This window comes from Leopardus geoffroyi, chromosome B1, assembly GCF_018350155.1.
Source record: "Leopardus geoffroyi isolate Oge1 chromosome B1, O.geoffroyi_Oge1_pat1.0, whole genome shotgun sequence".
Lineage (NCBI taxonomy): Eukaryota > Metazoa > Chordata > Mammalia > Carnivora > Felidae > Leopardus > Leopardus geoffroyi.
This window is the reverse complement of record NC_059327.1, coordinates 127,149,061-127,176,747: the sequence shown is the minus strand read 5'-3', so window position 1 is coordinate 127,176,747 and position 27,687 is coordinate 127,149,061. Positions and strand designations below refer to the sequence as shown.

Here is a 27,687-nt window from a genome sequence, read left to right as displayed (position 1 = left end):
CCTGGGCAGGAAAAAAACTAACTTCATTAGTTATCTAGTATTAGCATTTAGTATTAGTATTGGTATTAGCATTAATATTAGGTGGGTTTTTTGGCATTCCATTATTTGCAACAATTGTAAATGTGATTAGAATAGGTGAACCCAACATGTGCTTGCAGGTCTATCAAGGTTAGCTTGTTTGTAGTTGTAAGATTTCAAATTACAACTAGGAACTCTCATTTTTTCCCCCTATACATTCAACTTGTATTAATTGTATCACAAAAATCCAATATCCAACCAGAAGCATCATATCATATGTAGCTCTCATGTCATAACAAACACCACACTGATGTTTGTCCATTGGTTGATGTCACCACAGTGGTTAAAAGAACAGGTACTCTGGAGTCAAACCTGACTTTGAAATTCTGCTCATCTAGTTAATAGTTGTATGACTCTGCCTCAGTTTCTCTTCTACAAAACAGAAAGAACAATAATGTTTACAGGTTGCTATAAAGATTAAATCAGATACCATTTATAAGTGCCTACTATCATGGCAAATAATATGTACCCAAGAAATGTTAGCTATTCCGATTGGAAAAAATATATTCAGAAATGCTCCAATGCCTTCCAGTTAGTATGATGAATATTATAAAGTTTTACCCAACCACAGAACCCACTGACTGTGATAAAACCAAATTAGAATGTTTACTCTTGTGCAGAGATTATGAACTAACACCTGTTGCTTAACAGTAGTGGGACTCATACCAAAAATCAATGAATGAGTAACCACCCTAAACAGCTATCACTTTCATAAGGCAGTTGGTTCTATAGTCTAGACCCGTTTAAGAATTGAACAAAGTCACCTGCTGACTATAATAGCCATTCATAGGAGTGATATAAAATTTAATGTTAGTGATTATCTGCTATGATCTGACATCATGTGTGTATTGCCTTCCACGTCTTGCTTGAAGGACATTTTAGCAACAATATTTAAGAATGTTTCATTATTAGGGCTTAAGTACCATCAATTTTTACTAAGTCTTGGCCCATAAGAAAACTACCATTCGATGTACCTGGGTCTTCAGTGCTTTTAAGTAAGGTAGAGGAGAGAATATAACTACTGTCAGAAAGAGACAATTGATAGCAAAGACAGCTTGCCAGAATTTTTTTAATAGAAGAAGCATACTCTTTCAACAGTGAAGCTTGAACAAAAATTTGCAATAAATATCTTATTAAATGTTTATTAATTTCCTCTTAACATTTGGTATTAATTGGCCAACCTTGTCCTTGGGTTTTATTTGGAAATATCTTTGCTTCTGGACTGGTGTGTCCCTTTTGGGCCTTACCCACTTCCTATAAAGTGGCAGAAGTAGATAGTCAATTCACTATTTCCAGGTAAACTGCCATCACAATCTCAGAAGTCACTCTTCCCTCCTAAGACAATTCTATGAGTAACACAGAAATAGCTAAAAGTCAACACTATCTTGGTTAAGTTATTAAACCAAGATAGTCATTTGTAAGTCATTGTAAGTCGCTTGTAAGTCATTAAAATGTATTTATTTATTTCATTTGTGATTACATGTATTTATTTGGGCTTAAACTGAGTCTACTATTTTCCTTTAAACTGGCTGTAGACAGAATCTATGTTTTTCACTTTTTTTTCTTCCACTTCCTCAGTACTTGCTCTTCCAAAGCACTTAAATATGGCATGTAGTATGTTCTCAAGAACGTAATGAAGGATAAGCTTGTCTAAGATCCATTAAAAGATCAAGAGATCTTTAATGGGTTGAATAACTTTATTTGCTATATTATTATTATTATTATTTTAATACAGATTGAAACCTTTACCTAAAGAACTGACAATACTTTGCCATGTTTTCAGATATTGCATGGCAAATATGAGTAAGTAAATCAGTGAATTAATGCATGAGGACAGATAGAAGAGTTCCAACTTTTACAAATTATAGCCAATTAATGCAGACTAAGAATTTCTAGTCATTAAGACTAATGGTCTTCCTGACCTTCTCAAATACAAAATGAAATGTAAGTATTACACCACCTTGTATCTCAATGGAAGTTGATAAACAGGGTGAAGTTTCTACTTATTCCCAGCCTAACGACTATGCTGATCATAAAACAAGTCCAAGGACCTTAAATTTCAATGAAATGTGGCCAGTTGCTTCAAAGAACCAATTCTGGATCTACTACTCTTGGGTCTGAGAGACATATCGGATTCTGGATGTGTTAGAGGATTACCTCAGTCTGGGAATTAATCTCACCCCAATATTTCTTAAGATTAGACTAATCTCTTAAGGTAATTTTGGGTGAGATGCCAAGATTTTTCAAATTAAGGCCTGACTTATGAATACCAGACCATTCTCACTACTCCCACAGCTTAAGTTGCCAGCTACGTGGTGGCATATGATGGTATATGGTAGACTATTCTAGTTACCAGCCCTTATTCTATCTACGGTCTTCTGCTACTCCTCCTAACAAAATTCTAGGTGTTCTTCATGATATGGCTAAAATATTATCTTGTTTCTCCATTGTTTCAGGGGTCATTTCTAAACCTTACCATTCACATGCCCATCGCCTCCTTCTTTAGTTCAGCCATTTATTTATTCGACATATATTTTTGAATGTCTATTATGTACCAGATACCTTTGTATTTCACCTGAACCAAGGAGATAAAAATTCCCTGCCATCGTAATGCTTGATTTCTGATGGAAGAATAATTAATTATTCCTTCTATATTCTCATATCACTTTATTATTACATTTGTCACATTTATTGTAGATAATTGTTTATGTGTATCTCTTACTGGATAGCAAAGGCCAGGTAACATTTATCTTTTCAATTTTTATCACCAGCACCCAGCACATTGCCTTGCACCATGACATCAGGGAAAAGGCAAAACAAACTTTACAGTTTTGAGGCTCCTTATTAAGTTTAAATTTGTTCAGTATCTATGTTTTGTTTATCTATTATTACTTAAGAAGTTAACTGAAAACTTAGTCATTTAAAATAATGTTTATGTTTTTCTCACAATTTCATAGGTCAGAAATTTGGGGGGCACCTGGGTGGCTCAGTCGGTTGAGTGTCTGACTCTTGATTTAGGCTCAAATTAAAAAAAAAAGAAATCTGGAAAAGGCAAGGTAGTTTATCTGCAATTCACATGGCTTCAGCTATGGCTATTGTTGTGGCTGGGGCTGGAGGATCTCTTTCAGGATAACTTCTTTATTTATATTTTTGGTACCTTGCAGAAACTCTTTCTTTTTTTCCTTCCTTCTTTCTTCTCTCTCTCTCTCTCTCTAGCTCTCTCTCTCTCTCTCTCTCTGTCTCTCTGTCTCTCTCTCTCTCCATCAGTTCTCATCCTTCAGGGCTGCTCCATGAGGTATGGGTTTCCATAGCATGGTGTCTCAGGATAGTTACACTTCTTACATGATGGATGGTTTCTAAGGTGCAGAAAGCAAGAACTGCCAGGCCAGTTAAGGGCTCCAACAGGAACTGTAACTGCATCATTTTACCATGTTCTAGTGGCCAAAGAAGCCGTGAAGACTGCCTGGATTTAAGAAGATGGAGAAATAGATACCACCTCTTCATAGTGAAATAGCAGTTGAATGGATGACATTTTATAGCCATCTTTGGAAAATGCCATAATCTGTGATAGCTGTCTCATATGTCTTATCAGTCATAATGTGTGTAGGGGAAAAGATCATCACTGAAGTAAAACTTAAATTGTTATTGAACAATAACCAAAACAAAAAAACAAACAAACAAAAAAAAACCTACTCCTATGGCAAAAATTTTATTTTAAAATGCTAAATGAGTAGTGATTAAAAAAACATTCAGTAAACAAGAATCCTAAAAGCTTCTAATATCAATTTATTTTTTAAAATACATCAAAGTCATTACAGGGGATTTATTGAGATTTTGAGACTCAAGATCTTTGATATTTAAATCATGTTTCTTGTAAAACTTACACAATTCTGAGTTATTTCTCAGATACGTATTTCTCATTAATATTTAATACAACTTTACAGTTTTAGTTGAGATAATCCTTGATTTCTTAGGCTATTGTGAGATGGTTCCCCAAATCAATCCCAGTAGGATTAAGAAGCTCAAGCACACATCACCTCATTTTCTAGACTCCTTTCATGATATAGCATATTATGTGTCCTGATTTTTTTTTTCCAGCGACTTACAGCCCATTGGAGAGCTCAATTATTTATTGAAGGAAAATTTTCCACATGGTAAAAGGCTAAATAATTCTGTTTTCTGAGACATTATGGGTGTGTATATCAATTGTGGTTTTGTATGTATTCATATTTGAGGTGTTGTAGTTTAAATCATTAAATTTGTATTATGTTGCACAGCAAATTGTTTCTTGCTCTTTGTACTCTATCCATGTTATAGTATTTATAACATAACACTTCATATTTAAACCAGTATCTATCTTGGTTTACCCAAGGCAGCATTTATAATTTTGTTGTAATGTAAATTAGTATGAATTTACTTAAATGATCAACAGTATTAATACAAGGCAAGACATTGTCATAATGCAGATATGAGAACTCTGGTTTATTACCTGAGGTAGAAAGCCCCTTTATTTATCATTCTCTTTAATAAAACATTCAAACTGAAAATAAGCCAAATTCTTCTAGGAAGCTACTGAAATGTCTCTCTGGAGAGGGAAATCTACTACTGAAGAAGACTTTTTTTGAGAATCAAATTAAGACCTTTGACGAGAGGGGCGCCTGGGTGGCGCAGTCGGTTAAGCGTCCGACTTCAGCCAGGTCACGATCTCGCGGTCCGGGAGTTCGAGCCCCGTGTCAGGCTCTGGGCTGATGGCTCAGAGCCTGGAGCCTGTTTCCGATTCTGTGTCTCCCTCTCTCTCTGCCCCTACCCCGTTCATGCTCTGTCTCTCTCTGTCCCAAAAATAAAAATAAACATTGAAAAAAAAAATTAAAAAAAAAAAAAAAAGACCTTTGGCCAGAAAAAAAAGGCAGTGTGTATTTGAAAGTCAAATCAGACCAAGGAGTTGGTGAAATAACCCTGAAAGAATCCTGTTTGCCTGTGTGCATTTTCAACACTGTAGGACGGGCTATAAGAGTCCTGTGCTATTGATATGCCACTCCTGTGAGGCATGCAGGGCACGCTCTTGTGGATACCTTTCCTTCTGAAGATGGTCATGTTTTCTGTGTGCTAGACGTGAATGGACACTACCACAAACAAATTGATAATTGTGCAATACCACCTGAAAACTGAGCTCCCCTGGCTATTACATTACAACCAATCAAATCTGGGGTGTTACTGCTGAACTCTTTCTCTTACACTGCTTTATAAAGTGTTAAACAAAATAATCAAAAAGCATTGTAAATTAGCTATACATTTATTTCCACTTCAGTATTTTAAAATCTAAGCTTTAAGTCTTTTCTGAACATTTAGAATAATCAAGTTGAAATGATTTAATGATACCATAGCTCAATTAAGTGAAACCTTAAGATATCATCCACCTTACCTTATGAGTCTTTAAAATGGCCCTCTTCGTATACCTAGTATCCAGATCTTGGTGTCTAATACTGTTTCCCACTAAAAGGAATCAGGACTCCTTGGAGAAATGGCTGGGTCCAGAAATGGGATAGGAGGTATGCAAGATAAGCCTAGAATATCTTATTAGACCAGCAGTGAGGCTGTTCTAAATAAATAAATAAATAAATAAATAAATAAAGCATGTTACAAGACTCAGGAGAAAGCTTGAAGGTATTCTACTAGTCACATCAAGGACAACTTGAGCACAAAATAATTAAGTATACTAACTAGCATGATGAACAATTCCAAAAAAAATTGGAGTTCATGAGTTCATATCAATAAGAAGTAGATAAATAAATAGGAGAAAAGGGAGTACTGTAGATTATATTAAAATGTTAAGTGCCAACTGGCAAATGAGGAGAAAGTACAAGAGTTGGAAAGTCAGCATTTGTAATCATCAGAGTAAAGACTGGATCAGACATGAATCGCTAATGGAGAATATATCTGGGGAAAAGTTTTGGTGAAGAGCACATTTGCCTGCTCTTAAAATGCCTTTCCATAGATTGATTATTAGTTACAAAAGAAAAGTGATATTTATACATGGAGAAATCAAACAGTATATTGATTGGGTGATCTAAACACCGTCAATGAGAAGTACATAGACATTGTGTGAATTTGGATGAGATATCCTGAGAAAGCCATAATATCACCTATGTAATATTCCAAACAAAAATACATAATGAGAATATAAGCATCAGTTGGTATCAGATATATGCTAAATGAGGAACAAACATTCTGAAATAAAAACAGATGGGAGACTGTAGTCTTCAAAACTGTCAGTGGCACAAAAGACAAAGAAAGATTATGGAAATGTTCTAGATTTAAAAAGACTACAAAGACATGACAACTAAATACAATACCACACTCCAGAGTGGACCCTTACCTAGAGTGGGAAAAGGTATTGATCCAGCTCCTAAAATTGAAATTATAAGGATAATAGAGTTAACAAAGGTATTTTATCAATCTTAATTTACTAAAATTGTTAAGTGAACTGTAGCTATATAAGAGAATATCCTACTGAGAAATATTCACAGAAGTATTAAGGGGGAAAGGACCATGATATATGTAGCTTACCCTGATGTGATTCAAAATATATGCATGAAGAGAGAGAGAGAGAGAGAGAGAGAATTTGAGCCGATGATAAATCAAATGAAGTAAGAGAGAGATAATAAGTGAATCTAGGTAATGAATATCAGGATGTTATTTGATCTATAATGCTTCTTACAACTTTTCTAAAATTTTGAAATTATTTCCAATAAAAAGTTAAAAAAAAAAAACCCTGTGAATGGAGCAGCACGTACAAGAAGAAAAACATTGCTGTTTCCCACTGGCAGACACTCCAGCATGTAATTGAGTATGCCCAAAGCCATTATGCAGAAAACCAGGAATTATTGTGTGCCCACATCTCAAATGAACCTGATTCCGATTAATGTAGTAGGCAGTCTTGGTAGTTAACTAAACTGCCTTCAAATCAAAGGCAGTGTGGTACAGGTCATGGGATTGGGTTAACTGTAAAAAGCCTCGTCCTTAAGTCCCCAGGTGATACCTGACACACTCAAGCACTAACTTTGCAGGCTTGGGTACAGAAGATAAGCAAAAAGTCACACAGTGGTTCCTTTGCATTTGGCCCAGTGGCCAAGTTTAAAAGGACAAACAGGCTGTACTGCAAAGAAGGTGAAATGCTTAAATGTCAGAGAAGCATTGTTAGGACCTATCTGTATGCACAGCAACTATCGTGTGTTCCAAAAAGAAGAGAGTACATTTCATGAAGGGAAATGGGAATAAAAGACTGTATCCTGTTTTACCATTCCCAGAAGACTCAGAAAAAAATCTTTTAACAATTTAAATGTTGTTGACTTTACTGACCTATGTATTGTATCAGTCTCAAAACCAAGGGAAAATATACAAAGTGTTTATCTATTTCTCAGCTGGGGGCACAACAGGGAAGCCAATCAGCATTAGTCTTCCCTTGTAAAGGGCGGCATCTACTTTCTAATACATTTCAATACATCACTAGGAGCTATAAACCTTGACTGATTCTTTTGCCTTGTATGTTCTCCACTAAAGGCTTTAATGAAAGTCTGGTAAAAGATCGTTTCATCTAAAAGATATGTCAAATAAAGCTTTTTTTTTTCCCTTTCTGACAAGATGATCTATTTTTTCTAATTTTATCTTTTAAAAGTATATTTCCTGTACATATGGAATTATTTAGCTAAAACTATTGGTGTAGTAAATTGACTTTAAAAAAAAGTTAATGTTTATTTATTTTTGAGAGAGAGAGACAGACCGACAGAGTGTGAGTGGGGGAGGGGCAGGGAGAGAGGGAGACACAAAATCGGAAGCAGGCTCCAGGCTCTGAGCTGTCAGCACACAGCCTGACGCGAGGCTGGAACCCACGAACCGTGAGATCATGACCTGAGCCAAAGTTGGACGCTTACCCGACTGAGCCACTCAGGCGCCCCTAAATTGATTCTTTATTATACAATGATGAATAATTGATTCTTTACACTTTTCTCAATAAACTGGGACTCTGAATCAGATTGAGAAGCTGTCTGAACTGCAGCAGAATTAGCAAGGAAAAGTTTTGAATAACTGAGTTAAAGTCGTACAAGAAAAGGGGTGAAGATGAGTGCCTGGGTGGCTCAATCGGTTAAGCATCTGACTTTGGCTCAGGTCATGATCTCATAGTTTGTGAGTTGGAGTCCTGCGTAGGGCTCTGTGCTGACAGCTCAGAGCCTGGAGCCTGCTTGGGATTCTGTGTGTGTGTGAGTGTGTGTGCGCGCGCGCCCCTCCCCCACGCATGCTCTGTCTCACTCTTTCTTTCTCTTTCTCTCGCAAAAATAAACATTAAAAAATGTAAAATATATTTTAAAAAGGGATGAAGAATACCAACTCTCAGAGGAGGGCGTTCTCTGGCTTGCTGGGATTTGGGCAGCTCAGCACCTCCACACAACCTTAGATGTCACTCTGTGCCAGTTCTGAAGTATTCCCCTCCCACCCCTTTATAAAGTGCTTCGTTCAAAACAGTGCTCTTTCTGTATCACCTTCTGATTTTTCTTTCTTTTGTTATAAACAAGAAGACGGCAGTTTGGTTAGTTCAGTGAAGCAGCGATGGAAGGGAGATCAAAGAAAAGCCAGAGTCTTCAACTGCAGCCCTCTTTCTATTGCAAGGGGAGGAACTGGGGGGCATGTCCTAGGACAAATCATTGCATTGCTTTAGAATTGTTATCTCTTATTTAAAACTTGTGAAACATAAAGAATTAAATTGTTAGAAGAGTTGAAAACATTTTACATGAGTTTTATTTAAATAATAAGTAAATCCTGAGAAATCTGGATCTCAGAGTCAGAACCCCCACCTTTGTAGTCAGGTTTCCTTGCTTCATTAAGTCCCAATTTCTTAGTTTGTAAAATGATGATAATGCAAATACCTGTCTCATATGCTTCTGCAAAGACTGACTGAGATCATGAACAGGGCCTGGTAAATACTGTCAACTGGTATTAGTTATTGGTGTTTTCATGACAATTATATCAAGATCACTCAGTTGACTGTCCATCCGTCATGATGATGGATCTTCTCAACGTACTTGAGCTGTCCTTTCAAGACCCCTTGTCCCATTATGATGTCCTCGTTTTTCCCAGGTGCCACTGTAGAGTCTAATACCTTTGGGGATTATAAGTTTGCGTGTCTGGTTCTTCTTACTAGCTCCTTCAGTGGGGAGATGGTGTCTGTCCCAACTCTAGACCTTATAGCAGAGCCCGGCCTGCACTCAACCCAGCATTTGCTAACATCTATTTGGCACCAACCAGTGCTAGGTCTTCCTGTAAGCACCTAACCTGTACAGCCTCATTCTCACATGACATCATCCCATTCTACCTCTCTGAGTTAGGGAGGATTACAGCATGATTTTAATTTTACAGTTGAGGGAAATGAGAAGGTGAAAACTTCATGAACATCACCCAGTAAGAGATACAGCTGGTGGTTCGACACCAGGCTGCTTCCCAGAGAAACTGAACCCCTATCCATCTTGTATTTTGCCTCCTAGGGAGTGTGCACTACACGGAGACATGCTCCCTTTCTTCTCAGGCAAATAATAAAATCAAGGACATATGTTACAACCAATAAACTGAGCAAAACTAGCCAGGGCCTATGTTTGTACCTTGTTGTAAGCAGAGTAAGACAAAGGATGCTCTTCCCACCAGATCAAGTATGGAATAATTCTTAATTCTAAAGGAGAAAACTGAGAGCCAAGAGTGAAGCTACGTACCTAAGATCACTCATTTGATTCAAGCTAACCATCCTCTGGTCCAGGGGCTCTCAAACTCTGACTTGCAACAGAATTACAAAGGGGGCTTGTTAAAACACAGAAATAGAGACCCTCTTCTCAGAGTTATAAATTCAGCGTATCTGGGATACTTGCACTTCTAGTAAGTTCCTCATAATGTTGGTCTGGAGACCACACTGAGAAACACAGTTCTAGTCAAAGCTCAACTTACAGTTCTATGCCATGTGCCTCGATGGTTCCTTGGCTCATTACCTGAAGTCATACAACTTTGGTGAATTGTTCTTTATACACAATCATGCAGCCTGGTGTCACAGATGTCTAATCATAATTTCCACTTACAAATCTAAGAAATAATATTTCAGCATCATCTCCAGCTATACAACAGAGGCATTTTCCACGTGCCCATCACCATTATAGAATGCTTCAAGTTGTTCCTGACATCAAGGAAAACAAAGTCTGATAGGGATATATGAGTTTGTCCTCTTGAATTCCTAGATTTTGTGTGAGGAAATAGACAAAATTGGTCCATGAACATTATACAGATTATACACTATATGGATGATCATTATTCTGAGTAAAAAGCAATGTAGCACTACTGGCATAATAATATTTTCCAGCTATAAATGACTTTTGGCCCCACTTACTTGTTTCTCTTGTTCCCTTTCCCCGTCAAGGCAGATGGTCTGCTCTCAGTTCTCTGCTATTCCCGAAGAGAGATTAGGTCGTGATGAAAAAATTGTTACTAATAAATCTTACTTTGATTTCCTAAAATCTAATCCCTGGAGACAATGCTAAGATGCCTCCAAGACAAAACAGGAAGGACTGTCTCCCAAGACTTTAAAAAGATTCCTCACAAGAGGATGAAACATAGGAGAAGGTTATGAGTGCATAGGGGATACAGTCAATGGTATTGTAATAGCACTGTATGGTGACAGGTGGTTTCTACCCTTGTGGTAAGCATAGCATAACATACAGACTTGTTGAATCAATCACTAGGCTGTACACCTGAAATTAATGTAACATCATGTGTGAACTATACTTCAATTTGAGAGAGAGAGAGAGAGAGAGAGAGAGAGACAAGATTATGAAGGCAGTGGTCCATGGGTGGTGGTGAGAAGCACCCTGAACTCTGTGCCTGGGCAGATCCCTGTGAAGACAGAGAATAAATGCTGCACAAATCATTTAAGAAGAGAGGCCACAAACAGCTTCATAGATTTGCACTCTCATGCAGTTTAAAAGTACCGGAAGTATTTGCACCTGGCAAAACATACTGGAAAGTAATGGGGAGTGTCGCACAAATTGACAGGGGCCTTGAGATGAGAAACAAGGGACATCTAAGTGGTTAGCAACCTCTATCGGGGAATGAGAAGATGCCTTCAACACAAATGAATCCTTGGTCAAATGCACACTACTGCAGTGCCTTAGACTATGTGACCCCCATCCAACTTAAACACACCCCCCTCGAGATGACAGAGCACCACAGACTGCCCAAGATTAATTGCCCAGACTTGTAGAAGTTAGTTTGAGCAATTACTTATGTGAACTGAGAATTAACTCCAGCAATTTGAACAGGAAAGTCGTAAGCCCTCATACTTAGTAAGGAGCCTCAGGTAGTATTTACCATCTGGGAGTCGGGGAGCAGTTAGGAATTTCAGGAAATATTTCAAGGAGCCAACATATTACTAGAAACCAAAAATAGTTTAAATTCTACAGAAACCCCTACTAGATAGATGGCAATATCAGCATCAGATACGCTTTTTTTCCTTCTGCATGCAAAAAGTCTTTTCCATTTATGCCAAAATTTAAGTCTTAGAAAATTGACAGAGGTGTTCTGAGTGGTAATTTTAAAAAGAGTGTCTTTCTGATGTTATTTTACTGCTCTTCTCCATTTTTTTAATATTTGTTCCCAGTACAATACCAAGGTGTAAGTAGAGAAGAATATATCCCAAGATTGGCTATAAAGTCATATCAAGTTTTAACATTTTTATTATTAAGGGCAGTGATCGAAATTTTTTGTTAATCCTTGTATAAATGAATATAGCCCATTTAATCCATCCACTTTAAAGGCTGTGAATTTTATTTCACACCGTGCCATCAGTATTTAGCTGTTCCTTCTGGGGTACAAATAGTCTTCCTCTCTAACTTTTCAGCTAATTACTGTCTTCTCCTTGCTGACTGGAGGACTGAAAATACAGCTACTGTCAGGGCTCCCTAACATCCAGGTAGACATCTTGGGAACACTGATAGAACCGATAACAGGCCATTTTATAGGGACTTAAAAGCTACTCAAGAAATGAACGAGGTCCATTAGACTTTCTGTCATGCATATGATGGGAAAAAATATACCACCATAAGATCCACTCAATTGTCCTGCTGTGACAGCAGTAGCTATTGTGTGAGAGAGGTTTGGGGAAGGTGGCTCCACCTTGGTGTTTATGCTCTGCTGGCTAGTGGGAGTTTCAGGTACAGCATCCTAACAGAAGGGGCTTTGTGATAGGCTATCAGTGACAAACAAGAGCGACAACGTACAGCCCAGTGGTTTGACAAGAAGGAGAAGCTCAACAATGAGAGAATGACCTCCTTCAGTTTCCCATTTCAGTCTGACATTTACTTCCTCACACAAAGCTTAGCTTGGTGTGTTGGGGTCCAAATCACATTTGAACCTTGTACAGAGTGATGAGAGTCAAGCTGAGATATTTTAAGTGCATTTCTTTTCTTTGTACCCTGCTTTGAACTGCTTTTAAACCTACAGATGTTTGGCCCAGCTGTCCAAACTAAGAAGCTGAGAAAGAAACGTGGAAAGTATGTTCCCAGATTAATGTTTTGTTTTCCCGTGTGTGTGTGTGTGTGTGTGTGTGCATGCTCACACACATGTGTTAAATATGTCCTGTGTTTGTCCCAGTTAAATATGTCCCAGTCTTTGATGTATAGATAAATGAGAGTCTAATAGATAAGCTTCCTTCTTTTTCTTATAAAAAGGACTGCTTTTTCCTGAAGAGCTATATCTATTCTCAACTCAATAAATATTTATTGAACACGTACTACTCAAAATTACACTGCCTCTTGATGGAAGAGACAAATGCAAAGATAAGCAACACATGGTGTGATCATTTTCCCTCTGTAAGGAAACTGAGACATGTGGCCAAATAATTATGAAGTATGATATATTGTTATCAATGCCCTGTTCCTTACTGAGGCACTTCCAAGCTTTCCCCACATTTCTTAACTGGCTGATTCTACCTCCTCACCTTCTCACTTCTGACATATGACATCACCTATTTCCTGAGAAAACCCAACATGAGAAAAGTCACTTCACCTGTCATTATGTAGAAGTTGTTTCAAAACAGATAAAAATTTGTCAGGGCGCCTGGATGGCTCAGTCAGTTGAGTGTCCGACTTCAGCTCAGGTCATGATCTCGCAGTTCGTGAGTTCGAGCCCCACTTTGGGCTCTGCGCTGACAGCTCAGAGCCTGAAGCCTGCTTTGGAGTCTGTGTCTCCCTCTCTCTCTCTCTCTCTCTCTCTGTCGCTCCCCCCCACCTCTCTCTCTCTCTCAGAAATAAATAAAAAACATTTTTAAAAAATATTTAAAAATGTGTCAAAGAGCAGTGTAGGTGCCTGTTCAAAAGGAAACTAACAGAACCTAACAGAAACCAGGGCTAGTCCTCAGATTTAAGGTTAAAACTTGAATTCGGTGCTAGACCAACGTGTGAGCAGTCTTTTGTGTTCTTCGTAATTTCTCCCATCACCTATTCAGACTTTTGCTTTACTTGTATGCGCTCTTGAAAGGGAAAATAAAGCAAACTGGCATGTTGTAGTCATCTTCTTTACCCCAATTTCTGTGCTCCATATAATCATGTGTCTCAGTGAATCCTCACCACGACACTCTGAGGTCAGTAGCGGGATCTTCATGCAGTGGGGACACTGAGGCTCAGCACGATCTCACCGCTAGACAGGACTCATGCCCATGTCTGCCTGAATGTAATGTTGCCCATGCAGCACACTGACACTCTGCTCATCTGGCTCCTTCAACTATACATAATAGGGTAAGAAAGGAGTCAGGAAGGAAGGTAGATTCTTACGAAATCCATCAAGTATTTCATACCATTATAACTAACACAGGTACAAGCATTCCTTTTTAAAAAGAACCCTTAAAAAATAGTCAATCTACTATGGTACATCAATCCTTACTTTCACTGCCAAATGTTATTTTTTAATAATGTACAAACTTTTTAAAGTTTTAGGTTTCCAGAATAATTGAGTAGATAATATATAAGATTCCTTATATCAACTCCCCGTTCCCCAACCCACCCCCCACACACAGCTTCCTTTACTATTAACATCTTGCAGTAATGGGGTTGATTCATTAAAACTGATGAACCAATATTAATACGTTATTATTATTATTATTGTTAACTATAGTCCATAATTTACATTAGTGTTCACTCTTGGTGTTGGATAGTTCTGTGGGTTTTAACAAATGAATAATGACATGTATCCATCATTATAATACCATACAGAGTAGAGTCACCACTGTAAAAGTTTCCTGTGCTTCACCTACTGATTCATTCCTCCCCTTCTTCCCCTGACCGCACCCAGTCCCCAGCAACCACAGAGATTTTCACCGTCTCTGTAGTTTGTCTTTTCCAAAGTACTATATAGCTGGAATCATATAGCAGGTAGCCTTTTCAGACTGGTTTCTTCCTCTAAACAGTATGCATTTAAGATTCTTCCGGGTCTTTTCATGGTTTGATAGCTCATTCCTTTGTATTCTTTAAATATCATTTTTTCCAACACACACAATTGTGGCACCTGTAGTACGTCAGACGCCGTGATGAGCACTGAGGATGAATAGGATGCAATGCCTACTCTCAAGGGCCCTGCTGCCTAGCATTAGAGGAAAGGTACGTAAACACAAAAACTAATAGCACTTTATAAGTGTCATAATAGAACTCTATAGGGGTACAAAAGAGGGGCAAAGTGGGGAGAATTCCATTTCACTCCTGGTACAGAGAGTCAGGAATGACTCCCTACAGGATTTGGAGTTGCTGCAGGTCAGCAAGAGCCAGGCAGAGCTCTGGGAGCCAAGCTGAAAAGTTCTAGGTGGGACAGCGGGGCACGTTTGAAGAAAGGCGAGAAGCCCAGGCAGAAGCTGGTAGATGTGGACATGAAAATGCTAGCTCCTGAGGTCCCATCTAGAGCCAGTATTCTCTCTCACTTCCTTCACGTCTCTTCTCAAATGCCCCTGATCAGGGGCCTACCCAGAAGACCCTAGGGAAAAGACACCACCCCCTCCCCACCTCACACCTTTTCTCCTTACTCTCCTTCCTTTTCTCATAGCAACTACCCACTGTAACATACTGAATATGTATTTTGTATTGTCTGCCTTCTCCCACCAAAATGTACAGCCCCAGGGGCAGGGTCTTTAGCTTTGTTCATGCCCAGCCCACGGTGGGCCTGCCATAAACATGTGCTGTTCCCTCCATGCCTGCAATCTTTCCTGTTAGGATAAAGCACTGTGAAATGATGTACCCTTACTGGTAAACAGGGGAGCAATATTTATATTTTTCCAACAACTGTCACTGAATACATAATATTCTAACTCCCCAGATTCTAATATTGTTTTATTTTTCTGCATTACACTGGGAGACAGAACAAAGAATCTCAAGAGTTTTCAAAAATGTCAGATAACTTTACTGACCTTCACATACTGTAATGCTGACAAAGCCTTCTTTTCCAGTACTATTCAAGGCATGCTGTAATAAATACCCCTTGCTACAACCTACCATAGCCTGGCAGTTACTCAAATGAGAATGTGTTAAGTTAAATACTTAAGTAATTCTCCTAGAGAAAAGCTGGAGATCAGCACCCAATTCCTTATTTTTATACAGCACATCTTGTGCTGGGGTTTGAAATTTTAAAATTAACTCTGTTGTGGTTAGGTCTTGAGGGCTATACCTGGTAAACTTTTCCCTGGGAATGCTGACTTGAGGGACTGGTTATAAGGAAGCAACATGCTCTGAGCACACTAGGTGCACACACTTCAAACAGCACTGCTCCAAGCCCAGATAAAGCCGCCAACATTGAGTTCAATGATCAAAATCATTGGGGTAAATGAGGGGAGAAGAGATCATTTGGTTGTGTGGCCAGAGTGACTGTTTCAGTTTTGGACAGAACTGCCCAGAGTATTTTTTCACTGGGGGGCATTTTATGGAAAGCACTGGCTTTCTTAATCCTTTACCTTCTCAGTTCTTAGATCTTCTCACCAGTGTTTTCCTCTGTTGAAACCCATTCATCGTGTCCAGTGCTGTCACTCTGACCTTGACATCACTAATAAATATACCACAGCAAAAAACATCTCAGTGTCAAGCTCCCACCTTTTAGGCATGCCTCCCTTCCCTGCTGTTCTGCTTTTCCGTCTCCAGTGCCAGCGATTATTCAACTGAGTGGGGAAAAGCAAAGGGTTTTCCATTTCCATCATCTCACATCCTCATTTCTTACCTCTCCCAGGCTACATTCCATGGATGACTGTGACCATCAATTTGCCTTTAACTCTTTTTTTGTCCCTCTCCCTCTTTCCCATTTAATTACACCCCAATGCTGGGTAAATTCAATTTGCCCACCTTCTTTGCACCTCTGTGGCTGAATGTTCTTGGAGAAAATCAACAGTCATGCAGATGGGTCTTTCTCTAAATTTATGAAGAGCACTCACCAGTGCCCAGGAATCCTACTGCATTTCCCATTTGAGGCAAATTTCAGATCTTCTTTCTCTGCAAGCCCCCCTCCCCTCCACAGCTCATGAACTCATTTCATTCTTCCCTGAGAAAACAGTAGCAATCAGATGGGAACTCCCTCAACTTCCTAACACCAACTTTATTAACTTATCTACATCTACACTCTCATTCTCTGCCTTCCTCTAATTCAATGGAGGAAAAAAAAGTTCCCTAATGCTTAAAATGCCAGCCCCTCCCCTTACTTTCTGGATTTCATCCCCTCTTCCCATATTCAAGAAATTCAAGCTGGCAATTACCCTGTGATTCTCCATAAGTCACTAGACTCTTTCTCTCTACTGGATAATCCAACAAGCGTACAAATATACCATTAAAAAACAACACCTCCTCGAGAATACAAGCTGGTGCAGCCACTCTGGAAAACAGTCTGGAGGGTCCTCAAAAAACTAAAAATGGAACTACCCTACTACTCAGCAATTGCACTACTAGGCCTTTATCCAAGGGATACAGGTGTGCTGTTTCGAAGGGACACATGCACCCCCATGTTTATAGCAGCACTATCAATAATAGCCAAAGTATGGAAAGAGCCCAAATGTCCATCGATGGATGAATGGATAAAGAAGATGTGGTATATATATATATATATATATATATACACACACACACACACACACACACACACACACAATGGAGTATTACTCAGCAATCAAAAAGAATGAAATCTTGCCATTTGCAACTATGTGGATAGAACTGGAGGGTATTATGCTAAGTGAAATTAGTCAGTCATGGAAAGACAAATATCATATGACTTCACTCATATGAGGACTTTAAGAGACAAAACAGATGAACATAAGGGAAGGGAAACAAAAATAATATAAAAACAGGGAGGGGGACAAAACATAAGAAACTCATAAATATGGAGAACAAACTGAGGGTTACTGGAGGGGTTGTGGGAGGGTGCATGGGCTAAATGGGTAAGGGGCATTACGGAATCTACTCCTGAAATCATTGTGGCACTATATGCTAAGTAATTTGGATGTAAATTTTAAAAAATAAAAATAAAAATAAAATTTAAAAAAATAAAGTAATGGGGTGCCTGGGTGGCTCGGTCGGTTGGGCATCCGACTTCAGCTCAGGTCACGATCTCGCGGTCTGTGAGTTCGAGCCCCACGTCAGGCTCTGTGCTGACAGCTCAGAGCCTGAAGTCTGTTTCAGATTCTGTGTCTCCCTCTCTCTGACCTTCCTCCATTCATGCTCTCTCTCTGTCTCAAAAATGAATAAACGTTAAAAAAAATTTTTTTTAAATAAAATAAAATAAAGTACTTAGTCTTTGTTTTGCCCTCAAAAAAAAAAAAAAAAAAAAAACAACCAACAACACCTCCTTTGAACTTACATTACCTTCCAATTATTACTTCATTTTTCTGATCCCTTCACAACAAACTTATCAAGAGATGCCTAGATTTACGGGCATCTCTTCCAACCATTTGTTCAAGCAAAATTCCTCTAAGACATCCTTGACTTCCTTCTATCCTTTATCCATTCTAGATCACCTAAACACATACTTCTTCAACTGGCCAGCTTTACTTTCCTCAAAAAGACCCTCTTTATCTGTCCCTTCTCTCCAGCTCTGCTGTTACCACCTGTGCTTATGTCATTGTCATCTTTTGCTGATAGTACTACAGTAGCCCTTTCTTTTTTCTCTAGAACCCCTAAACTCTGTTCCCTATAGAGCAATCTTTCTACAATGTAAAACAGATAATGGTAAGTCCCTTGAAACTCACCAGTGACTTCCCTTTGCATTTAGAACCATTCACAAATATCTTTTTCTTGCCTAAATGGCCTCTTATGATCTCTACCAGTCTATTTCTCCTACCTCATCACATCGCACTCTTCCTATTTCTCTCTATGATCCAGCTCTACAAGCTGGCCTTCTTTGTATTCCTCAAGTTCACCAAACCTCTTCCCAATTCAAAGCTTTTGAAGTTGCTTTCCTTCTTCCCAGCATTCTTTCCAGGTTTCAGCTCTATATCAAGAAATGTCATCTCTAGACACCTAATCTAATGTGAATATCCTCTCCAGCCACTATTATCAAATGATTGTTTTATTTCTCCTATAGAATTTACTATTACCTAAAATTTTAGCTTTAATTTACTGTCCGTCTTCTTCCCTTCAAAATATGAGCGTTTTGACAACATAGATCTTGAATACTGTCTCATTCACCCTCCTGTTCAACTTATTTTAAGCAGATATCTTTACAAACAAAAGATAATCAGAATTATTTGTTGAATGAGTAAACAAACATTGGTTCTCAGTTTTTATGGCTGAATAAAACATAAATATTAAATATCAAGATTATTGGATAATGTTGTCCTTTCTGTTTTAGGATTGAGGCCTGAAATACAGTGTTTGGGTTGTGACATAAGACTTTACTTCAGGATTCCCAAGAAGATGCACTGCAATAAAAACATACATTGTAAAACTTATTTTTTTTAATTAAAATAAATATGTACACCATTGTTTTATATATATTAAAATACATGGCCACAGCAACTTCTTACTCAACACGTCTCCAGAGGCAAGGGAAACAAAAGCAAAAATGAACTACTGGGACCTCATCAAAATAAAAAGCTTCTGCACAGTGAAGGAAACAATCAGCAAAACTAAAAGGCAACTGACGGAATGGGAGAAGATATTTCAAATGACACATCAGATAAAGGGTTAGTATCCAAAAATCTATAAAGAACTTATAAAACTCAACACCTGAAAAACAAATAATCCAGTGAAGAAATGGGCAAAAGACATGAATAGGCACTTCTCCAAAGAAGACATCCAGATGGCCAGCTGACACATGAAACAATGCTCAACATCACTCATCATCAGAGAAATACAAATCAAAATCACAATGAGATACCACCTCACATCTGTCAGAATGGCTACATTAACAACTCAGGCAACAACAAATTTGGCAGGGATGCAGAGAAAGAGGATCTCTTTTGTACTGCTGGTGGGAATGCAAACTGGTGCAGCCACTCTAGAAAACAGTATGGAGGTTCCTCAAAAAAATAAAAATAGAACTACCAGAAATTGCACTACTAGGTCTTTATCTAAGGGATACAGGAATGCTGTTTTGAAGGGGCACATGCACCCCAATATTTATATTGATGGATGGAGTGGATATAGAAGATGTGATATATATATATATATTATACATATATGTATATACATATATGTATATATGTGTGTACATACACACACACACACACACACACACACACACACACACACAATGGAGTATTACTCGGCAATCAAAAAGAATGAAATCTTGTCATTTGCAACTATGTAGATGAAACTAGAGGGTATTATGCTAAGTGACATTAGTCAGAGAAAGACAAATATCATATGACTTCATTCATATGAGGATTTTAAGAGACAAAACAGATGAACGTAAGGGAAGAGAAGCATAAATAACATAAAAACAGGGAGGGGACAAAACATAAGAGACTCTTAAATATGGAGAACAAACAGAGGGTTACTGGAGGGGGTGTGGGGGGGGTGGGCTAAATGGGTAAGGAACATTAAGAAATCTACTCCTGAAATCACTGTTGCAATATGCTAACTAACCTGGATGTAAATTTAAAAAATAAATAAGAGGAAAGAGAGAAAGAAAGAAAGAAAGAAAGAAAGAAAGAAAGAAAGGAAGAAAGAAAATTTTTAAAAAATACAAAATTGTGTATGCAATAATTTACAAAACAATAAAAGTTAAGACTCAGTACTTGATAATCTTTCTGTTATCTTTACTCCAACTACTATAAATTCTCCAGAGCTACTGCAGTTTGCAGCTAGACTCCAAAACTACAAAATGCTAGTTTTCACAGGAAATAAACCCCAAGATTGATAATATCTTACCAACATGGTGCTGAAACCAAAACCAAAATGTTTTAAAGCCATCATTTCCCTTAGAGTTTTAGTCTATGTCATTGACTTCAAAGATATTTTTTTTTAATTTTTTTTTAACGTTTATTTATTTTTGAGACAGAGAGAGACAGAGCATGAACAGGGGAGGGGCAGAGAGAGGGGGAGACACAGAATCGGAAGCAGGCTCCAGGCTCTAAGCCATCAGCCCAGAGCCTAACGCGGGGCTCAAACTCACGGACCGCCAGACCGTGACCTGAGTTGAAGTCGGACGCCCATCCGACTGAGCCACCCAGGCGCCCCAAAGATATTTTAATCTTACTATCTTAGCCCCAGTATCTGCTATATGCTTCCTTAAGATCATGGCCACCTTAGTAGTCTCTGCATTCAATCATCACTAGTAAAGAATTAGTATAACACTGTAATAGGCCAGATACCAGAAATAGAAAAAGTGAAAACAATCCAGAGCAACTGGCTCACAATTTTTCATGGGTTACTTACAAAATAACCATAAACTCTCTTTTATTAATTTTAAAATACTACACTCTAGATAATAATGACAATAAACACAGAGTTAAACTAATAATGATTAATCTGTACAAAAGAAAAATTTGATCTATAAATCTTAAACAATTTAATTTGGTAAAAAAGTATTGAATAGAGAAAGTTTATTACTAAAATTGATATCTTTTTTTTCTTGTGAGAGAGAGAAAAAGTGAGACAGTGCATGCACAAAGCAAGAGAGGGGCAGAGGCAGAGGAAGACAAGGAATCCCAAGCAGTTTGCATGTCCAGCAAGAAGCCCAATGTGGGGCTTGGTCTCACACTGTGAGAACATGACCTGAGCGAAAATCAAGAGTCAGACTCCGAGCTGACTGAGCCACCCAGGCCCCTAAAATAACTGATATAGTTTGTAATGGTCCACAACATTGTTAATGTACTAAATTTCATTAAGTTGTACCTTTAAAGTAGTTAAAATGGCAAGTTTCACCATAATGTAAGTACTATACTATCTAAAACAAATAGTATAAATCATACCAAATTTTAAAAATCATAGGGAAATAATTAGATTAGCTAGTCCTCTGCTCCAACTTAATTCTTAACAAAATGGTTCTCAAAAAATTGCTATCAGGGGTGCCTGGGTGGCTCAGTCAGTTAAGCACCCAACTCTTGATCACAACTCAGGTCATGATTTCACAGGCATGAGTTCAAGCCCCATATTGGGCTCTGTGCTGGGCATGAAGCCTACTTTTAAAAAAAAAAATGATATCAGAACCTAAAAAGAAGAAACAAACCTTTCCTGTATACTTTATAAGGAAAAGATTCATGTCTATGAAATAATTTCAGCATAATAAAGTTGAAATGTAAATGGAGGACACATTTAGCATCTCCATTTTTAAAAAAATGATAAAGTAATTAATTTGGCTTATTTGAGTTTGCTTCAGAAACTACTTACATTGCAAATTTATTTATGTCTTTGTTTTTGACTAAATACAGTCAAACATTCTTAGGGTCAGAATGATAGGGTCAAAATAGAGACCAAAATAATCTTATACCCAAATGTAACTTCTCTTTCAAACAAGAACCAGGAAAGATCTCACCTTCTTTCACTCTTGGTTTTCCTTCCCCTAGCTATACCTTCTCAATACAACAAAAGAAAAAAATATTTCTAAAACGTAAATTAGATTGTCTTATATACATGCTGGCTTTGCAAGGGCCTCTTTTAAATGTAGAATAAAAGTCAGTGGAATTTGGAATAGGAAGAAAAGGGAGCAAATGTTCTTTATTTCCCCTTCCCACATCTGCTTCTCTCTAACCTGCAGCCATCCTCTTCATCACTACCACTGTAAAGAATTATCAGAAACAAAATAATTAAAATAAGTGAAAAGGAGTCTGGTTCCATTCTAGGTGATGTAAGCTTACTCAAGCAACTAATAACCTTGGACAGATGAATGAGCAGCCGAAGAAATCAGAATTCAAAGTACCACTGAACTAGAGATGAGTTTTCTACTTCTTTTTTCCTCTGGTATCTCCTGTCTTGGATATGTAGCCAGAAACTTAGAACTGCACACTGAGGGGCCAGGTGCCTGGCTGGCTGAGTCAGAAGAATATTCAACTCTTGATCTCTGGGTTGTGAGTTAGAGCCCCACATGGGGTATAGAGATTACTCAAATAAATAAAACTGGGGGGAAAAAAAAGAACTGCACACTGGGGGCAAATAGAATTTCAAGAGAAGATATCAGTTTCTGGTCCAAGGAAATAAAAAGGGCATCTCCACTGGTAAAAGAGTGGGGGAAATGCTCTGGCATTTTTTTTCTCATTCTCTCCCTTGGCCATGGGAGCAGACATAGGTGTGGAAATATGCAGTGGTACACATAACTAAAACCCAGTGTTTTTACAAAGTGACCAAGAGAAGTGAGCTCTAGAAACTGAATGTGTTGTGGAGCTGGATAAGGAGAAGGAAGTCAGGAGAGTAACCCAATAGATTTTTGCATGAACTCCTAGACTTTATCTTGAACTGCACATGTATGGATCTGATCTTAAGCTGAATACCAAAGGCTTTGAGATATACTGGGTATACAACTGTCCACATTACAGACTCTTATCAAAAATAAAAGGGGTACCATTTCCTGATTTTTTAATTTAAATTCCAGTTGGTTAGCATACTGTGTAATATTAGTTTCAGGTCTACAATATAGTGATTCAACATTTCCATACATCACATCATCTGGAGCTCATCACAAGTGCCCTCCTTAATCCCCACCAATTTAGCCCATTCCCCACACCCAGCTCCCTTCTAGTAACCATCAGTTTGTTCTCTATAGTTAAGAGTCTATTTCTTGGTTTGCCTCTCTCTCCTAACTGATTTAATGAGCCCAGAACTACCTGATACAAGAACCAAAAAAAGATATTACAAGAAACACTATGGAACCATTTCCTTCATGAATAGAGAACAGAAAAATAATGTAGAAAATCAATGAAACTAAAAGTTGGCTCTTTGAATACCTTAACAAAATTGACAAACCTTCGGCTAGACCAATAAAAATGAAGAGATAAGATTCAAATTAAAATTAGGAATGAAAGTGAGGACATTACTACTGAACTTACAGAAATAAAAAGAATTGAAAATAAACACAATGAGAGGCGCCTGGGTGGCTCATTCAGTTAAGCATCCAACTTTACCTCAGGTCATGTTCTCACAGTTCGTGAGTTCAATCCCTGTGTTGGGCTCTGTGCTGACAGTTCAGAGCCTGGAGCTTGCTTTGGATTTTGTGTCTCCCTCTCTCTCTGCCCCTCCCCCACTCATGCTCTGTCTCTATCTGTCTCTCAAAAATGAATAAACATAAAAATTTTTTTAATTTAAGAAAATAAATACAATGAATGATTCTATGCTAATAAATTAGATAATCTAGATGAATGAACAAATTCTTAAAAACATACAAAACAAATAGAAAATATAAAAAGACCTATTATGAGCAAAGAGATTAAATCATTAATCAAAAAATTTCCAATAAAAAAAAAGCCCAGGAACAGATGGCTTACTGGTAAACTTTATCAAACATTTAAAGAAGAATTAATACCAATCCTTCTTAAACTCATCCACAATGTAGTAGAGGAGGAAAAACCCTTTCTAGTTCATTATATTAGGACTGTATTATTCTGACTCCCAAGACATCATAAGAAAACTATAGATCACATCCCTTATGCATATAGAGCCAAAAATCATCAACAAAATACTAACAAACTGAAGCCAATAGCACATTAAGAAGATTACACACCAGGAGAAGTGGGATGTAGCTCAGGAATACAAAGTTGGTTTAACATGTGAAAATCAGTTAACATAATACACCATATTAGTAGAATAAAGAAATAAAAGCACACGATCATCTCAATAGATGTAGTAAAAGCATCTGGCAAAATTCTTTTCATTATGGATTACAAAAACTCACAAACAGAAATTAAAAGGAAATTTCTCAACCTTATAAAGTTCATCTATCATTATACAACTATCATTATACCTAATGGTGAAAGATTGGATATCTTCTCCCTTTATCAGGAACAAGAAATGGATATCCATTCTCACTATTTCCAGTAAACATTTTATGACAGGTTTTAGCCAGAACAATTAGGCAATTTTAAAAAAGACATCTATTTTCATTCAAAGATGACAGGATCTTACATATAGACAATCATTTAAAAAATTCTACAATGGAACTGGAGAGTGTTACGCTAAGTGAAATAAGTCATAAGGGGAAAGAGAGCTACCATATGTTTTCACTCTTATGTGGATCCTGAGAAACTTAACAGAAGACCATGGGGGAGGGGAAGGAGAAAAAAAGTTAGAGAGGGAGGGAGCCAAACCATAAGAGACTCTTAAAAACTGAGAATAAACTGAGGGTTGATGGGGTGGTGGGAGGGAGGGAAAAGTGGGTGATGGGCATTGAGGAGGGCAACTGTTGGGATAAGCACTGGGTGTTGTATGGAAACCAATTTGACCATAAATTTCATATTTAAAAAATAAATAAATTAAATAAATAAATAAATAAATCTGCAAAATAGATGGTGGGTTGGAAGATGGGTGAAATAGGCAAGGGGGATTAAAAGTACACTTCTCATGATGAGCACTGAGTAATGCCATATGGAATTGTTGAATCACTATATTGTACACCTGAAAGCAACACGGTATGTTAACTATCCTGGGAATTTTTAAGAAAGAAAAAAATCTACAGAACAATTATTAGAGCTCAGAAGCCAGGTCAGCAAAGTTGTAGGATTCAAGACACATAAATCAGTTATGTTTCCATCACTAGCCATGAACAATCCAAAAATGAAATTAAGAAAATAATTCCATTTGCAGAAATATCAAAACAAATATAATACTTAGGAATAAACTTAAACAAGAGACTAGAAGGGGAGCACAAGTCCTGTACACTAAACCAACAAAAATATTATTGAAAGTAATTTTTAAAAACATAAATATATGGAAGACGTCTGTGTCTGTAGATTGGAATACTTAACATTTTTTTTGATACAGCAATACTGCCCAAATTGATCTATAGATTCAGTAAAATCTGTTAAAATCCCAATGGCTTTTTTTTTTAAGAAATGAAAAAGGTGATCCTCAAATTCGTAAAGAAATATAAGAATTGAGTGTCCAGATTTTTGACAAGACCATTCAAAGGGGAGAGAATAGTCTCTTTAACAAATTGTGCTGGGATAATTGGCTAACTACATGGAAAAGAATGAAACTGGACTTGAATCTCACTCCATATGCAAAAAATTAGCTCAAAATGAACAATGAAACTAGAAGTTTCTTTTAAAATGAGTAAATGTTGGGGTACCTAGATGGCTCTTGATTAAGGGTCTGACTCTTGATTTCAGCTCAGGTCATGATCTCACAGTTCGTGAGTTCAAGCCCTCATGGGGCTCTGCACTGACAGTGCAGAGCCTGCTTAGGATTTCTTTCTCTCCCCCTCTCTCTCTGCCCCTCCCCTGCTCTTGCACATGCTCTCTCTCTCTCTCTCTCTGTCTCTCAAAAATAAATAAATAAACTTAAAATAAAAAAAATAAAAGGAGCAAATCTTTTAATAGGAGTAAGTCTTTATGAATTCAGATTTAGCAATGAATATAAATTCTTAGATTTAACACCAAAAGCATGAGCAACAAAAGAAAAAAGAGATAAACTGGACTTCATCAAAATAAAAAAAAAAAACTTTTGTGCAACAAAGGATATTATCAATAAAGTGAAGGGGCGCCTGGGTGGCGCAGTCGGTTAGGCGTCCGACTTCAGCCAGGTCACGATCTCGCGGTCAGTGAGTTTGAGCCCCGCGTCAGGCTCTGGGCTGATGGCTCAGAGCCTGGAGCCTGTTTCCAATTCTGTGTCTCCCTCTCTCTCTGCCCCCTCCCCCGTTCATGCTCTGTCTCTCTCTGTCCCAAAAATAAATAAACGTTTAAAAAAAAAAAATAAAAAAATAAAAATAAAGTGAAAAGACAATGTACAAAAAATATTTGTAAATTATATACCTAATAAAGACTTAATATCCAGAAGATGTAAATATGTTACAACTCAACAACAAAAAGACAAACAACTCAATGAAAAAATAGGCAAAGGACTTGGAGGAAATTTCTTCAAAGAATACATATAAATGGCAACAAGTACAGGACAAATGTTCAACATCATTAATCATTAGGGAAATTTAAATCAAAGCCACAATAAGATACTACTTCACACCCACTAGGATGGATGACTGGAATCAAAAGGCAGAAAATAACAAGTGTTGGTATGGATATGAGGAAATTAGAACACTTGCACTCTGTTCACAGGAATGTAAAATGCCTTAGCTGCCTGTGGAAAAGAGTTTGGCAGTTTTTCAGAAGTGAAATACATAGTTGCCATGTGACTCAGCAATTTCAATCCTAGGTATATACCCAGGAAAAATAAAAATATATGTTCCCACAAATCTTGTAAACAAATAGTAATTAGCAGTATTGTTCACCATAGTAAAGAAGTGGAACTAATCCAAATGTTTGTCAACAGATGAATGGATAAATATGTGGTATATCCATACACAATGAAACTAAATAAGGATACATGTATTATTTCCTACTGTTGCATGTGAATCTACAATTATATTAAAATGAACTATTTAATTAAATAAATCAGTCTTATTTCTATGTACCAGCAATGAATAATTAAAAACTAAATAAAAAAAAAATACCATTCATGGTATCTTCAAAAAAAAAAAATACTTAAGCATAAACCTAATAAAGCATAATTAGGATCCATATGATGAAAACTACAAATGCTACAGAAAAAATCAAAGGCCAAAACAAATAAAGAGACATATCCTGTTTATGGATTGGAAGATTCAATATATATGTGAGACATCGATTTAGATGTTCTCCCTTAATTGACATATATGTTTAACAGAATTCTAGTCAATAACCCATAAGGACTTTTGTAAATATTGAAAAGCCAAATGTTAATAACAAGCACCCAGAAAAATCTAAATAATTTTTTTAAGAATATATTTGGAAGAATCACACCATCCAATTTTAACACTTACTATGAAGCTACAGTTATCAGGGAAGTATGGTATTGGTGAAATGATAGACATTTTCAATAGAACTCTTGATCTCTGGGTCATGAGTTATAGCCTCGTGTGGGGTGTAGGGATTACCTAAATAAATAA

The 27,687-nt window shown here is 37.4% G+C and overlaps 1 long non-coding RNA gene across 3 annotated transcripts in view; it reads right to left on the bottom strand.

Moving 5' to 3' along the window:
- Positions 1-27,687, bottom strand: part of LOC123595279 — a 194,736-nt gene that overhangs the window by 18,298 nt on the left and 148,751 nt on the right. Inside the window, exon 6 of one of the 3 annotated variants that reach the window (XR_006711110.1) lies at positions 16,229-16,294. The exons of the other annotated variants lie outside the window; for them this stretch is intronic. This is a non-coding gene — a long non-coding RNA (uncharacterized LOC123595279). Of the gene's footprint in view, positions 1-16,228; positions 16,295-27,687 lie in introns of those variants that run through there. 3 annotated transcript variants of the gene reach the window in all.